Here is a 6,752-nt window from a genome sequence, read left to right on the forward strand (position 1 = left end):
TTGTGGTTTTAGGAGAGCTTGAAAACTGTGGTGCTCCTGGATCAAACTCGTCCAGTGCACTTGTTTCCATAGGAACATGTTTATCTGGACTGGACCAATTCTCATGTGTTTCTATTGAGTTGATGTGTTTCTGTGCAGCATCAATTCTGGGGTCACACATCAGAAGGGAATCCAATGCTGCTGTCTGCAGTTTATCCTTTTGTTGTGTTTGTTTTCCCTCCCAGATTTGCCTGTTCTTGCATTCATCTTGAGTTTTCTTTTAGAGAGTACACAACTTTTTTCGCATGTTGCTTTTTACCTATTGACTTCTGTGCTGCCAGTATATGGCAGCACGTTCTAGAACAGATGCAAGAACACGTTTCAAATGGGAATAATTTCACCACATACTCTTTTTCGCGCAATCCTCTGATTAGGAAGCAGCCAGACTGTGCTTGTAGAAATACGCGGTTTTGTTTCACAATCAGACCTTCCATGGTCTTTGATTTGCAATCATCTGCTTTTGATCCAAGCGCATGTTCTGTATTACACTGCCCCTGTTTTATGAAGCCCACAATCTCCTCTACAGGTATGCAATCAGCTTGGAATTCTATAGAGTCAGGATTTAGTTTTCTGTCGGCATGCTCAGGTGAAGGATGATAATTTCCTATGTCACACCGTCCTCTCAAAACTTCTTTCAAGTAGAATGTTTCTAGGAAGTAGAAAGTCAACACCATTTCATCCATGTTCACTTCCTTCAGCTTAGTTAACCTCTTCAGCACGGCATTCATGCTTTCCGATACGTTTGTTGTAATTCCGCTGGTTTTCTTATATATCCCTCTTTATCCGTCTTTTATAATATGGTTCCAGCAAACCACATGTGTACAACTCTGAATAGCATTTTCAATCGATTTTACAATAGCTGCTTTTCTGTCGGTTACTATTACTGTGGACCTGTTGCTGACCTGGAGCACATGTTTTGCTAGAAATGAAAAGAACGTCTCATGGGCATGTGTTGTGTGGTTGTCGTGAATCGGAGTTGCCACAGGAATTGTGGGATTTTCCACAAAAAAGGCGCATTGAAATATTAAGGGAGACAAGTAAAAGTCACCAAGCTGAAACGTTGTGTCATATGAAACGTCGTCGTCTTTGTACCTTCGGAACCCCGTGTTCCGGGTGGTTTTATTTATAAAGCTGTTATTGCACGGAATGGGCAGTTAAAAGTCGGTTCGGTGGGTTTTCTCAATAGTGTTATGATGTCCTCACTTAGTTGCATTGTGTGTATAATTTTCGTCGTCTTTGCACCTTCGGAACCCAGTGTTACGGGAGCTTTTTGGTGATAAAAAGAGGTTTCTGGGCCGGAATGGGTTAATGACAGCGCGTTATTAATCGGTTCTGATTGGTAAAATATTCTCCTTACATGTGTGCAACTTTCTATGCTGTTTTTTAAAGCAATCGAATTCATTAAAGTACTGTTCTGGGCCGTTACCCTGTCCCATAAATAACACTATGTAACACAATTTTTGTTTCTGGGTAGTAAGTGTTATTTCCTAATTGCTTATGCCTCAAAAGTATAGAAAATGGCTATTATTCCCCACAAACTTTGCTTTTGTGACCAGGACGGTGATATTTTGAAATTTACCTATTTCCAATGAGAAAACGGACAAATTTGTATCTTTTCGTTCACATAAGGTCAGAAAAAAACAACATATGAATCCAAATTAACATGTATATACTAAAGTAATACAAAAATGACTACAAAAGATTTAGAAGTGAGTAGTTTTTCGAGATTTACGATTATACTGTAAATCACTTTCACGAATCAGCCCCCAAATGTAGTCTCCCATCATGTTCTCGTTATACTGTCCTTGGTAGTGGCGTTCAAAGTCCAGTATATCCTCGTGGAAGCGCTCGCCTTGCTCCTCCGAGTACGCTCCCATGTTCTCCTTGAATTTATCAAGATGAGCATCAAGGATATGGACTTTGAGGGACATCCTACAGCCCATTGTGCCATCGTTCTTCACCAGAGTCTCAACCAGCTCCACATAGTTTTCGGCCTTGTGATTGCCCAGGAAGCCCCGAACCACTGCGACAAAGCTGTTCCAAGCCGCTTTCTCCTTACTAGTGAGCTTCTTGGGGAATTCATTGCACTCCAGGATCTTCTTTATCTGTGGTCCGACGAAGACACCGGCTTTGACCTTTGCCTCAGACAGCTTAGGGAAGAAGTCTTGAAGGTACTTGAAGGCTGCCGACTCCTTATCTAGAGCTCTGACAAATTGTTTCATAAGGCCCAATTTGATGTGCAGTGGTGGCATCAGCACCTTCCGGGGGTCCACCAGTGGCTCCCACTTGACGTTGTTCCTCCCCACAGAGAACTCGGTCTGCTGTGGCCAGTCCCGCCTGTGGTAGTGTGCCTTGGTGTCCCTGCTGTCCCAAAGGCAAAGATAGCAGGGAAACTTGGTAAAACCGCCTTGGAGACCCATCAGGAATGCCACCATTTTGAAGTCTCCTATGACCTCCCAGCCATACTCATCATACTTCAAGGCATCCAGCAAGGTCTTGATGCTGTTGTAATCCTCTTTGAGGTGCACCGAGTGAGCCAGGGGAAGAGACGGGTACTTGTTACCATTATGGAGCAGCACGGCTTTGAGGCTCCTGGATGAGCTGTCAATGAAGAGGCGCCACTCATTCTGGTTACAGGCGATTCCGATTGCCTCGAACAGACTGGTCACATTGTGGCAGAAGCAGAGCCCATCTTGACGGGTGAAGAAGCTGGAAAAAGGTTGGTGATGCTTCCTCTGATCTGCGACTTGCACACTTTCATCCAACAAGTTCCACTGCTTGAGCCTAGACGTCAAAAGCTCGGCATTGGACTTGGTGAGACCAAGATCTCTAATCAAGTCGTTGAGGTCTTTTTGGTTGGGGTAGTATGGGTTTATCTCCTGAGCTCCACCTCTGAAATTGTCATCTGGATCTACAACATCTTCCTCGCTCTCTGACTTGCTGTTTTCTTCTAAAGACGGCTGCTCTCTTTCCGGAGGAGTGGGTACGGGAAGCTCATGGCAGTGTGGCACGGGGCGATGGATGAAGAAAGGTCCGGATACGTGATAGCAGGTGCATTCTTGCCAGTCCGACGTTTGGAAGGGTCCACCATGCAGAAGTAGCAGTTGCTTGAGTGGTCAGTGGGTTCCCGCCAAATTCTTGGGATAGCGAACTTCATGGCTCTCTTTTCCCGTCTGTACTATCCTACAAAAATACATTTATTTCACCTATGACTAATGTGTAAGAGATTCTCACAACGTTTTTCATATATGATATATTTTTTCAATAACATTGAAAATTTTAAAACATTTTAAAATTAAAAACTTTTACAATTTTAAAAATTTTAACAAATTTTATAACATAAAATTCCGAGCAACAATTGTCCTTCTTACCTTCCAGAGTTTTTTTGCAGTGCTCGCAGGTGAAATGAGGTGCCCAGGGTTTGTCTTGATCCCCGACAGGCATGCCGAAATATGCCTTGTAGGCCTCACACATCTTAGCAGATGCTTCTACGGAGTACTTTTTCGCTCTTGTCTTGATAATTTGGCTGCAGACATAGCAAAATGCGTCTGCCGGATGCTTGCAGCCTCTTGATGCCATCTCAGAAAAAAGCAGATATGTATCCACTAGTGCAGCTGGAACTAAACTGAACTGGTGGGCTTAAGGCCCCTGTATTTATACTAATATTTATATTACTGGAAAGTTCTAGAAGTTAATCCAAGTTTACTCAGCACTGAATCTATCTGGAATGTTCTGAAAATAGGTAAATTTCAAAATATCACTGTCCTGATCACAAAAGCAAAGTTTGTGGGGAATAATAGCCATTTTCTATACTTTTGAGGCATAAGCAATTAGGAAATAACACTTACTACCCAGGAACCAAAAAAAAAAAAATTGTTACATGGTGTAATCATTGTCCTGCGTAACCCTCAGCCCTCAATAAGAGACACAGAGATGAACTACGCTGGTAAAGTTACAATACAGTCCGATACATACATGTCTAGTGAGAGCCATCACAAGTAATAGAAAACTGGGATGCTGTGCAAGCTGCAGGTTTATGTAAGGGACGGGTCGACTCTTTCTCTTCTACAGATGCATTCTTCACATTGTTTTCAGATGCAAATATAACCAAAAGGTGGAGGGAGGTTTGAGGTTAAAATCCACGAACACAATAAAGAAAAGCAGAGTGAATTGTGTTGTGGGTATAATTACTACAAGGATCTCCTACAGCAGCCAGGAGATTGTGTTCCTCTGAATCTGCTGTTTATTTTTCATTGGAAATGGCTCAAGCAGATATAATAACTCGATCTTAAAATAATATATAATATATATAGATATATATATATATATTATATATATATATATATAAATATATATTAATATATATTATAAATTTATATATATGCGCTTATTAAATCCCTATGGGATGTGTGACAGCACATAACAAGAATCTTTATGGGGTAATTTGTGTTCTGTAACAAAGACATTTGACCCAACTCATTTGAGTCATTACCTATACCGTGGCCACGTAGTTGTTATTGGTTACCTACGTAACTCTTCATTTGCGTTTCGTATCCGACACATTCAGAATCGCGGACAGCGTCAACTTTATCCGCATTGAATTTGATCAAGTATCACAGCCCATTGTGACGTCAACACGCCCTGAGCAGAATATACGAGGTACTAGTAAACACTGATGCGCTCAATAATTCATTCAGGGCTCTATTCACACGTGGTTTAAGCGCTTCTTCCAGCACTTAAATAACATACGAATAGGTCCCTTAAAGATCAGCCTGCATATGATCTGTACGGCAACCTTTTTATTTATTTAAAATATTTTTTAGTTTAGTTTAGTTTTTGCTAAACTAGAAATTGACTTTTCTAATCTATAGATTACTCTTACATAAAAACCTGAGACATGCTTCAGTGTAAATGTGAGTACAATATTTCCAATCCAATTGAAAGCAATGGTACCCATTACAATAGAATGCTATGACACCTCCTCTGTGATGTTGTTTTCCAGATTCCTTTGTATGTGAGTTGTGTTCTTTTTAATTGTCTGAGACTGAACTAGGGTGGCATAGTGTTTAGCACTGCTGCCTCACATCACCTGGATTCAAATCTGGCCTAGGGGGGCTGTGGACTTTGTGGAGTTAGCATGTTCTCCCCGTGTTCATGTGGGTTTTCTCCGGGTACTCCAGTCTCTTCCCACAGTCCAAAGACATGCTGGTCAGGTTGATTGGTCACTCTAAATTGCCCTTGGTGTGAGTGTGAGTGTGTGTGGTGCCTTGCAATGGGCTGGCGTCCCATCCAGGGTGTAGTCCTGCCTTGTGCCCTGTGTCTGCTTGGGTAGCCTCCAGCTCACCGTGACCCTATAAAGGATTAAACAGTTGATGATGATGATGGATGGATGGAGACTGAACCAACCTTGAACGAGGATCTGTCTTTACCTGCAGTTTCCACTGAGTACACTAGTGGTGAATGTCTCTGAAAGGTGTTAGTGAGGCTGACACCAAACCACAGGCAAGACAGGAGTAGTGGTTCAGACTCTGGACCCATTATCACAGGGTCATGGGTTCAAGTCCCCAGTACAGACAATGCAGACAGTTGTATCGTTGAGCAAGGTTGTGTACCCTGAGTGCTGCACTCAATCCACCTGTATAAATCACTGACATTGGCTGGGGGTATCCTGTGATGGACTAGCATCCCACTGAAGAGGAGCCTTGTACTCTGTATTCTCATTCCTGGTCCTGGGGACCCCCTATGTCTGCTGGATTTTGTTCCAGCTGAGCTCTCATTACTTCATTGAACACAATAATTTTTCTGATCAGAGTGTTGTCATTATTTTAAAGATTTGAAGATTTCAAGTTACGTGTAAAATGTTATGAGGAATTTGAAATCTCCAACTTTTATAAGCAAAAAAACAAAAAAAACAAAGTCAAATAGTTTGTTGATTGAGGGTTGGAACAAAAAACAGCAGACACAAGGTGTCCCCAAATCAGGATTGAGAACCACAGCTATAAGCTATTTGGGCTTGTGAAGGACTGTAACCTTTATAGAACGAAGAGTTACACCAAAACACAAGCAAGTTCATGGATCTCAAAATATAAATCCAGAATCCATTCTAATACTAGATGGCAGTGTTTGACTCCTGTAATTAAACAGCGCTAGTTGCACAGCTGGAGAGGTTGCTATAATGCTCACCTGGGTCTGTGGTCTATGTGTTTGTGTTTCATCACAGGCCGTCTTCAGAGAGGAGAATCAACACTGCTTATAAACAAAGCTGTGTGCAGATTAGAGAGGATAGCACACTGAAGAATGTTTGCAATGTCATCAAGAGCTGTACAAATGTTCTTCGTGACAATAATACAGCTGGTGTGTTTTATATGTAGGTGTACTTTATGCATACAACACTCTGTATATATTTGTAGAACCATATGGGACATTTTGAACTGTTTTCATTTTTTTTCTAACTTTATTCTATGCTTCGCTTACTAGGTAACACAAAGGCTGCTGAAATCGTTCAGCCCATCACTGTATTTCCATACACAGGAGAGAAGACTGCCCTGAGATGTAACCACAGCATTGCAAACTTGTACTGGTATCTACAGCGACCCAGTAAGGCACCTGAAGTTCTGATTTACGGGTACATTTCGGCTGAGCCTAAGGGACGTTTCTCAATGATTTTCTACAGAGATAATCGCTCAACTGAACTTCACATCAGTAACACCGAG

Source organism: Polyodon spathula, chromosome 25 (genome assembly GCF_017654505.1).
Source record: "Polyodon spathula isolate WHYD16114869_AA chromosome 25, ASM1765450v1, whole genome shotgun sequence".
Taxonomy (NCBI): Eukaryota; Metazoa; Chordata; class Actinopteri; order Acipenseriformes; family Polyodontidae; genus Polyodon; species Polyodon spathula.